Below are 9962 nucleotides of genomic sequence, written 5' to 3' on the forward strand. Positions count from 1 at the left end.
TTGACTCAGTGCTTAGCTGTGGGTGTCTGCTTCTGCTTCCATCAGCTCCAGGATGAAGGCTCCAGGATGGCATATAAGGTAGTCATCAATCTTATTATCAGGGAAGGGCATTTAAGGTAGCATCTCCACTATTCCTTAGATTGTTAGTTGGGCTCATCCTTGTAGATCTCTGGGCATTTCCCTGTGCCAGATTTCTCCTAATATGGCTCCCTCTATTATGCTATCTCTTGTTCTCCCCTATTCTTTCTCTGTATCAATCTTCCTGTTCCCTCATGCCCTAGATAGAAATCTTAATCAACATGATAAAATTAACATTTTTTGACCACTGAGTCCAACAACAGCAAAGTACAAGTGCATGGAAAGCACACAGAGAACATTTACTAAGATATGTCATATGTGGGATATGAAATATATCTTAATAAATTTTGAGAAAATAACAGAAATTATGTGAACTCTATGTTCATATTCCAAAAACATAATCTAAACCATAAACAGACAGTCAGTAATTTGGAATCATTTAGAAACTCTATAGCATACTTTTAAATAACCCATGGGTCCCAGAAGTCTCAAGAGAAATTAAAATGTTTTAACTAATTGAAAAGTAAAAGTACAGTACATCAGTTATGTGCTGTAGCTAAATCCTGGAGAGCTAATTATAGGATTAAATCTCTATATAACCAAAGAAAGAAGATTCGAAGAGAACAAATTAAGAGTCCATCATAATAACTTGGAAGGTGTAAGGAAATTAAAACTACAGCTAGCAGCAGAAAGAAAACCCTGAAAATGAAATTTTAAGAAATCACTGAAACTGAAACCAATAGCAAACACACTGCCAGAAAACTTTGATCCTTGTACTTTCAGCCACCATCACTACCGTGATGAACTGCCACCACAGCAGCAGTAAACTGCAGTTTGGGCCAAGTCTTTGTCTTTGTCTCTACTGCCAGGAGCCACCCAGAGCCAGTGACCTGATGGTACTGTGACTAACCAGCTCCAAGGCAGGCAGATCTCTGTGAGTTTAAAGCCCAGCAAGTCTACCTAGAGAGTTCAGGACAGCCAAAGCTACATAGTGAGACCTTGTCTACATACACACACAGACACTCACACATACACACTAAAGCGGACAGGCAAGATTGGCTTAGTGGGTAAAGGTGCTTGCTGCCAAGCCTGATCATCTAAATTTGACCCCCAGGAAGGAGACACTAACTCCTGCAAGTTATTCTCCAATTTCCACAAGCACATTGTGACGCTCCAGCACACACACACACACACACACACACACACACACACGTACAATTTCTTAAGACAGGAAAGATCCCCCATGTCATTATTCAAAACCAAAAGAAGGATGAAATACCACTGCATACATATAACAATGACTAGATACAGGATGACCGTAATATAAAAGAGCAAGACAGACAATAGCAACTGTTGATGGTGATATGGGAATGCTGGAATCATTAGATACAGCTGGTGGAAAGGTAAAATTATGCAGCCATTGTAGAAAAGATTGGTTGCTTCTTAGAGAGCAATCATAAGTTTTCCACGCCTAGCAAATGCATTCCTCTGGGTAACCCCTAAAAAACTTGAGACTACATGTTCATAAACACTTGTATGGAATACTAAAACCAGCAATATTTCGAGTACTAGTATTGTCCCCATTCCTTTTCATAATAGGCAAAAGTAAAAGCAACTTAATAACCACCAATTGGTGAATGCAAACAAAATGTGATTTATTCATAAACATAATTTTATTCAGCCATTCAAAGAACAAAGTGCTAGCAATTTCTGTATATTGAAAATATTGTGTCAAACCAAACAAGCCCAAGATAAATATTGCATGTTGTGTCAGTCTGTTTTTATGAAATGTTCAGGATACACAGTGAAGATTACTATTACTGGTTGCTAGTGGCTAGAAGGAGTGGTGGCCTGGGAATGGCCATTAATGGGGTGATAATAATGTTCTGCAATTAGAAGTATGATGATTCTAAACATTTGTGAATATACTATAATTTATTTTTTTAACATTATGTTTTATGTGCATTGGTGTTTTGCTTACATATGTGTCTGTGTAAAGGTTCTAGATCCTCTGGAACCAGAGTTATAGATGGTTGTGAGCTACCATGTGGGTGCTGGGAATTGAACCCAGGACCTCTGGAGGAGTAGTCATTGCTCTTAACCTCTGAATCACCTCTCCAGCCTACACTTGTGAATATATTAAACACTATATTAAATTGTATGCTTTAAAATAAAATGTATATAATATTTCAAAAACTCAGTCACAGTTTTCTATTTTAGGGAATTTTTTTAAAAGACATAATTTTTGACCAAGCATGGTTGTACATGACTTTAATCCCAGTACTTGGGAGATAGAGACTTGTGGATCTTTGTGAGTTCAAGGAGAAGATGGTTTACATAGTGTGTTCCAGGTTAGCCGGGGTTACATAGTGAGATCATGTTATATTGGTCGTATTTACCCCATTGCTCTCTGTTCTTATCCCTGAACCCCTTGTTCATCCTAACAAACCTCCCCTCTACTTTCATGTGTGTGTATATGTGTATGTGTGTATGAGTGTGTGTGAGAGAGAGAGAGATCCACTCTGTTTAATTAAGGCTGCTTGAATGAACATGGACTTGTTTACTTTAAGCAATAAAAGCTTACCAGGAGCTACACCGCTGAGGACTATAACCCACCCTCCTTCCTCACAGGGATTTCTTCCTTCCTTCCTTTCTTTCTTTCTTTCTTTCTTTTCTGGAACAAAGACTTTTTAATGAATATATTTTACAAATACACTGGAGAATCACACAACGCTGTCTGCATTGGATGCAATCCTGGGCCACAAGTCTGCATATTCCTTTGCTACTGGACCTGTGAGAGCAGAGCCTTTCACCTCACCTTCATTGTTTACTTTGACCCCTGCATTGTCTTCAAAATAGAGAAACACCCCATCTTTTCTTTGATACAACTTTTATTGTCAAATTACCACTGGATGAACCTTTTTTTCTTAGTTCTGGTTTGCTTTTCTTAATCATGTCCATGTCACCCACACCAGCAGCAGGAAATCTGTTCCATCATCCCTTGATTCCCTTCACAGAGATGATACACAAATGTTCAGCACTGTTGAGCACAGCTCCTACAGGAAGACCTAGGCAAATCAGGAATTTCTCTTCTGAGGAATCCAGCCCCCTCCACGCCCTCCATTCCGATCTTAGACTCCATTTCTCTCAATTTAGATCCAGCTGAGAGTTGCATGGTTTTTTCGCTGCCTGTTTAAATCTTAAATATGTTTCCTTAACTCCTGAAGCTCCTTCTGTGCATGTTCAATCATTATATACTTTTCAGGTGTTACAACCGTGCTGTGACATCCGTTCCAGATTCTTAATCCTCAGTGCCTGGTGCTCTAACTGGGCCATGGAATTGTTAACACACTCTTGCCATGCAGTAATGTCATTTTTCTGACCCGAGGAAGGGGCTGGAAGTTCATATCATTTCATGCTGAGTAATTCAATTGGTTGTCAAGCACCCAGCCTTTCAAATTCATTTCTCATTATGTCAGTTTCAAAGGCGGAGTAATCTGGGACTGTCAGGTAGCTCAGGTAGTTCTTGGTAGGTCAGTATCTGCACCTTTTCTCCTTCACCAGGGCCGCAGCCGCTTCCCACATGCCTGGTGCCTCATATCCTTGGTCAAAGTATGGCAAAACGCATCCATCACCACTTATCTGGCTACCAAGCCCATGCCTGCCATTGTGTGGAACTCTCCTCCACCCCTCACTGGGATTTCTTGTTGTTAGTTTTTTGTTTTTATTTTTGTTTATGGAGACAGCTCTGACTGTCCTGGAACTTGCTCTGTAGACCAGGCTGGCCTTGAACCCACAAAGATCCTCCTGCCTCTGCCTCCCAAGTGCTGGGATTAAAGGCATACTTATTGCCCCATCTATCCCAGATTTGGGGATGAAGAAGCCAGAACCATAGCAATACTAGTTGGGACAGATATAAATTTACCATCAACTCAGTCTTTTCTAGCCTAAGGACCAGAAAAGGAGTAGCATAGCTAACTGAAAAACCTTTAGATGATTGGTTATCTGTATAGCAATTATAAACACCATAGAAAGGAACTCCAGTTCTGCCTTCATCTACACAGCAAGGCCAAGTTTGTTGCTTTGACTTTTATTCATTTGAAGTTGCAAATAATGGGAAAAGAAAGCCAGACAATCAGGACTTTTCATTTTCACTCACCAACTGCAAGGCACTTCTATCTACAGGATTAGTGCAAATGACATAAGAAGTCCAATTTCTCACTTCATCCAACAGTACCAAGTACCCCTATTTGAGTGTCAATCAAGTCAATGGGGAAAGTGGACTTTCATCTCCAACAGGGAAGTCACATAATGTTGCTTTCCTTAAGGGAGCAGAGCCAGCAGACATGAGTCAAAAGAGAAAGCTGAAAGACTATCCAGGCTCTCGTGAACTAATATAAGGATAGTCACATTTTACTTGAAAGCAACTCGTTGAACTGGATATGATACTACACAACGTGAATCCCAGACGCAAGTGGATCTCTGTGAGTCTCAGGCCAGCCTGGTCTACATAGCAAGTTCCAAGCCAGCAAAGGCTACATAATCCTTGTCTTAAAAAAAGAAGAGGAGGAGAAGGAGGGAAAGGAGGGAGAGGAGAAGGAAGAAAGGAGGAGAGGAGGCTCAAAATAGAAGGACAAATAAATCCACACCAAACTACATAATAATTAAAATTTCAAATTTTAACAACAAATAAAAATATTTAAATCATCCAGCAAATGACATTGACAACTCAAAACTAAGAGATTGTACTTTCTAAAATGAACACACGAAACGAGTGGCATAACCTTTTTCAAATGCTGAAACCGTCGTGTCAGTCCAAATTTATACACCTAGTAAAAAGACACAGGTGCAGAAAAGTAAGATAAGTGGTAAAGGAAAAGAGCCAACTAAAGAAACACACCCTGAGCAGAGCCAAAGAAACACACTTTGTCCCTGTAACCAGAAACAAAGAAACGCACCCTGACCCTGAAACCAGTGCCAAAGAAACACACTTTGTCCCTGGAATCAGAGTCAGTGAAAGAAATACACCCTGGTCCTAAAATTAGAGCCAAAAGGCTAAAAAGGACCAGTGAAAGAAACACACTTTGGCCCTGAAACCAGAGCCAAATCTGACCCTAAACCTGTGCAGAAAACCAACCAATCCCTGAGCCAGTCTGAGCTCAGGGATTGAAATCTGACCAATCCCCATCCTGGAAAAACTGACCCCCCCTAAGAATCCCTATATAAACCCTGTGCCTATTTAGCTTGTGACTGTTCTGCCTCCCGAGCCCTCTTCTGAGCCTCTGGCAGAAGGCAGCCACTCTCCTGGATTGTTCCCTCCCAATAAATCTCTTGAATGAGGTTTGAGTGAGACCTTCTTTTGTCGCCTTTGCTGGAGCAGAGATGCCGGGGAGTGAAGCCGGCAAAGTGAAGTTGTTACATTCCACTCTCCTGGGTACTGCCCCTGAACTGTAACAACTTCACCCGGGAAACCCTGGAACAGAGCTGACACACTGGGAAAGCCTTTCCCTGAAGCAGGGCTGAAAGTTGCTATGCTTACTGTGACCTGTGGTGTTCCTTGGCTCCCGAATGCCAGAATACCTTTCCATCTGAGTTTTACAGTCAGTATTTTGGCTCCTGAATGCCAGAGTCCCTGTCCATCCCATCTGAGCTGTCAAAATTCTTACATAAGAATAAGTCCAGGGGCGGGGGAAGGAGTAGCGCTTCTCCCAGTGTGTGTGAGTACCTGGGTTCCATTCCCAGCATGGTTAAAAAAAAAAACAGAAAGGAAAACATGAAACAAAGACTAAATAAAAAAGGCAACAAAAATGTCAAATATCTTGGAATACCACTAACAAAGAAGGGACAGTAAGCAAAATATGAGTAAACATCTCTCATATTTATAAATGGTGGTAGCAATTGAGTTATTCACGAGAACGTCAACTGATAGAGCCACTCTGTTTTATTAAGTTCAAGATAATCTTTGTAAAAAATTATTTTACGTAGACTTTAGATATAAAGCAAAGGACAACCAGAGAAATTAGGTAACAAGGAGGATCCTAAGAGGGACATGCATGGCTCACCCTATGAAGGAGAAATAAATAAGATCTGAATAAACTGGGGGAGAGAAAGGAGGGGATGGGAGATGAGACCATGAGGGAATGAAACAGTCAAGTTGGGGGAGGGACAGGGAGAGCAATGAAAGAGATTCTTTTTATTTAAATTAGAGAAAGAGACATAACCATTATGGGGTTAGGGAGAAAACTAGTACCAGGGAAATGACTAGGAATCCACAAGGATGACCCCAGCTAAGACTCCATGAAGTAGTGGAGAGGGTACCTGAAACGGTCTTCTCCTGTAATCAGATTGATGACTACCTGAATTATCATCATAGAATGCACATCGAGTAATTGATGAAACCAGATGCAGAGATCCAGAACCAAGAACCAGGCTGAAGCTCTGGAGTCCAGTCAGAGAGGGAGGATGGGTTATAAGAACAAGGGGGTCAAGATCATGACTGGGAAACCCACAGAGACTGCTGACCTAAGCTAGTGGGAGCTTATGAACTTTGAACTGACAGCTGGAGAGCCTGCATGGGACTGAACTAGGCCCTCTGCATGTGGGCAACAGTTGTGTAGCTTGGTCTGTTTATGGGGACCTAGGCAGTGGGACCAGGACCTATCCATGGTGCATGAGCTGCTCTTTAGAGCCCATTCCCTATGGTAGGATACCTTGCTCAGCCCTGATGGGGGGGGGGGGTGGGCCTTGGTCTTGATATACCAGACTTAGTTGACTCCCCATGGGAGGCCTTACTCTCTGAGGAGTGGATGGGGGGGAGAAGTAGGGGGAGAGCAGGAGGAGGGAGGAGGGAGTTGGTATGTAAAATGAATGAAAAATTTAAAATAAAAGAATTATTTTATCATTAACTGTGTGGGTGAACATGTGTGCAGGTGCCCACAGAGGCTAAAGGCGTCTAATCTGTGGGAGCTGGAGTTACAGGCTGTGCACTGCCCAAATAATGGGTGTTGGGAACCAAATTCAGATCTTATGTGCTCTTAACCTCTGAGCCATCTCAACAGCCACCATGTTCAACACAGTCTTAAATATGTGGCCCAGAATTCCTCTTAAGCATATCTATTCAAAAAAAATAAATAAACCATGTGGTGGTGGCACATGCCTGTAATTCCAGCACTTGGGAAGCAGAGGCTAGGAGTTTGAGACCAGCCTGGTCTACAAAGTGAGATCTAGGGCTGTTACACAGAAAAACCGTGTCTCCAAAAAGGAAGGAAGGAAGGGAGAGAGAGAGAGAGAAAGAAAAAATTAAAAGATGTTTCACAGAGCCTTTCCTCAGCTGCTGCCAAGGTGCTCTGTTCTTCTGAGGACGCTATGGCCGCATTGGGGTGAGGCCCACACTTCAATCCGGCGACTAGCACCGTGCTGGCAGTCCGCAACATGGCCTCCATCTCTGAGCTCGCCTGTATCTATTCCGCCCTCATCCTTCACGACGACGAGGTGATGGTCACGGAGGATAAAATCAATGCCCTCATTAAAGCAGCCGGTGTCAATGTTGAACCTTTCTGGCCTGGCCTGGCCTGTTTGCAAAGGCCTTGCCCAATGTCAACATTGGGAGCCTCATCTGCAACGTAGGGGCTGGTGGACCTGCTCCAGCAGCTGGAGCTGCACCAGCGGATGGCCCTGCCAACTCTACCGCTGCTGCCCCAGCTGAGGAGAAGAAAGTGGAAGCAAAGAAGGAAGAATCTGAGGACTCTGATGATGACATGGGTTTTGGTCTTTTTGACTAAGCCTCTTGTTGACATGTCCAATAAAAAGATGAACCTGTAAAAAAAAAAAAAAGATGTTTCACAGAGACATATGAATGTCCATAACAGCATTTTCACAATATACAAAATGTAAAAAGAACTCAAATGTCATCACCAAGTGAATGAATAGGCAAATACTGCAACAATGAAATATCATTTGTCCATGAAAAGGAATGAAGTCCTAATAAATGACACAATATGATGAACCTCAAAAATACACTAAGCAAAAGAAGGTGTCAGAGACAACATATTTTATAATATAATTTATTTGAAAAGTCTTGCTAAAGAAATACTAACTCACGATACAGATTGATAATTACATAGGATTAAGAATTTGAATGGAGGATATTGAAATGAGGCAATGGACATATCCTAAAATTAGTTTATGGTGATGATTGCACAATTCTGTAAATTGACTAATTGCATACTTTAACAAATAAACAAGGCTATCTTTTAAAACCGTGAAACCCTCTCAGACCATTACACCTGAGACTTTGTGCCTCATGCCTACATCTATTGGATGAGAAAATTGCCCTCATGACCTCCTTAGCACATTAGGTAAACAAAACCTTACAGCACCTGCTTTCCTCTCTATCTACTCCCCAATTAACTATCCTGAAAGCTAATTTATCATTTAAAAGCCATCATGCTTCATGTGTTCACTGACAGTAAATACACAAAACGTGTTTTTCTCAGCTTTCCCTGTCTAAATTCTCCTGGCAGAAGTGATTACCTGTGCAATCACACATGCTTTTTCAGCACAGTGTCTGTGCAGGAAAACAGATGAGCTGATCGGTTTGTGCTTGCACACTTGGCCAAATGCAGCACTCCCCTAAACTACTTTGTCCTTTCTGCTTCTGATTAAATGTCAGCGGCCTCTTTCCAATTTATTTAGTTTGTCTTATTTTGTTTGAGATAGTGTCTAAAGCTGACCTCATACTTATTGTGTAACCAAGGATGAACCTGAACTTCTGATCCTCTTGCCTCCACTTCCCAACTTTTGGGATTACAAATATGCACCCCTATTCCCAGGTTACTCTATGCTAGAGATTAGAACGAGGGTTTTCCTGCGTGATAGGCAAGCACTCTCCCAACTAAACTACATCTCTTAACTTTCCCCACTCCTCTCTCCCTCCTTGCTTTCCATCTCCCCTGGCCACTGTTTCTGAGTTTACAATAGTTCCAATGTCTTACTGCATTTAATACAAAATCTAGCTCTCACTCCTTTCCCTTTCTGTCAATTATTCCTTTCTAGACTAAGCTTGAGTGATGACAAGGAGAAGCTGCCACTGGACCAGTAATCAGCAAAATATTATTATTCCCTCTAGATATTGATTTACAGGATTCTTTATAGATGACATGTTTGGGAAATATGTAATTCTCTGTGGTTTTTGTCTTGCTTCTTAAAAAAGAACAAGCACAAAATATTGAAGTTGATCTCAGGTTTAAGGTCATTCACTCTCATTGTTGATATGTTTAATTGTACCAGGAAAACCAATGATTATTATGAAATATTTTAAGGTTCTATCTTTTATCCTAATCTCTGGCTAAAGTAAAGTTCTTTATACAGCAAAAAGCTACACTTGTTTCTTATAGATAATGTTACAACGTTTTCAATTGCAAAACAGCCAAGCTATTGAATATAACAGAAAACAATTAACATTAAAAACACCAATTCCTTGATATTTGAACAGTCTCTAATACCTAAATATTTTGCTTATTACCACTGTGCTGCTGATACAAGGCTCATTCTAAATTCCAGGCTCTGTCTGTTTTCCCAGTCATACCATCTATTCAAAATGAAAGCTCCAGTGCAGCAGAAGGCATAGGGAAGCCGGTGTTAATATAAAGAACCTGGACCACACATTCATTCCACTACTCTGTAGTCTCAATAGCACAAATTCTGCCTTGCAGCCTGGTATGAACCAGTTTAGTACATTATCTAGAAACTTGAAATATGTCGTCTCTGTATTTAGTAGTATAGAGAAGATGAGGTAGAACATTTGAAATGGGGGTGTGTTTGTGAAAAAGGGTCATTACAGACCTGAATGAATTATTTAAATTTCCTGATATTCAATTTTCAGC

The 9962-nt window shown here is 41.1% G+C and overlaps 2 pseudogenes; one reads left to right on the forward strand and one right to left on the reverse strand.

The window, feature by feature from the left end:
- Positions 1 to 1018: 1018 nt before the first annotated feature.
- LOC127218615 (pre-mRNA-splicing factor SPF27-like) lies at positions 1019 to 3746 on the reverse strand (annotated as a pseudogene).
- Positions 3747 to 7479: 3733 nt separating this feature from the next.
- Positions 7480 to 7893, forward strand: LOC127218622 (60S acidic ribosomal protein P1-like; annotated as a pseudogene).
- The last annotated feature ends 2069 nt before the right edge of the window (positions 7894 to 9962 follow it).

The sequence above is a fragment of the Phodopus roborovskii genome, unplaced genomic scaffold (assembly GCF_943737965.1).
Source record: "Phodopus roborovskii unplaced genomic scaffold, PHOROB, whole genome shotgun sequence".
Taxonomy (NCBI): Eukaryota; Metazoa; Chordata; class Mammalia; order Rodentia; family Cricetidae; genus Phodopus; species Phodopus roborovskii.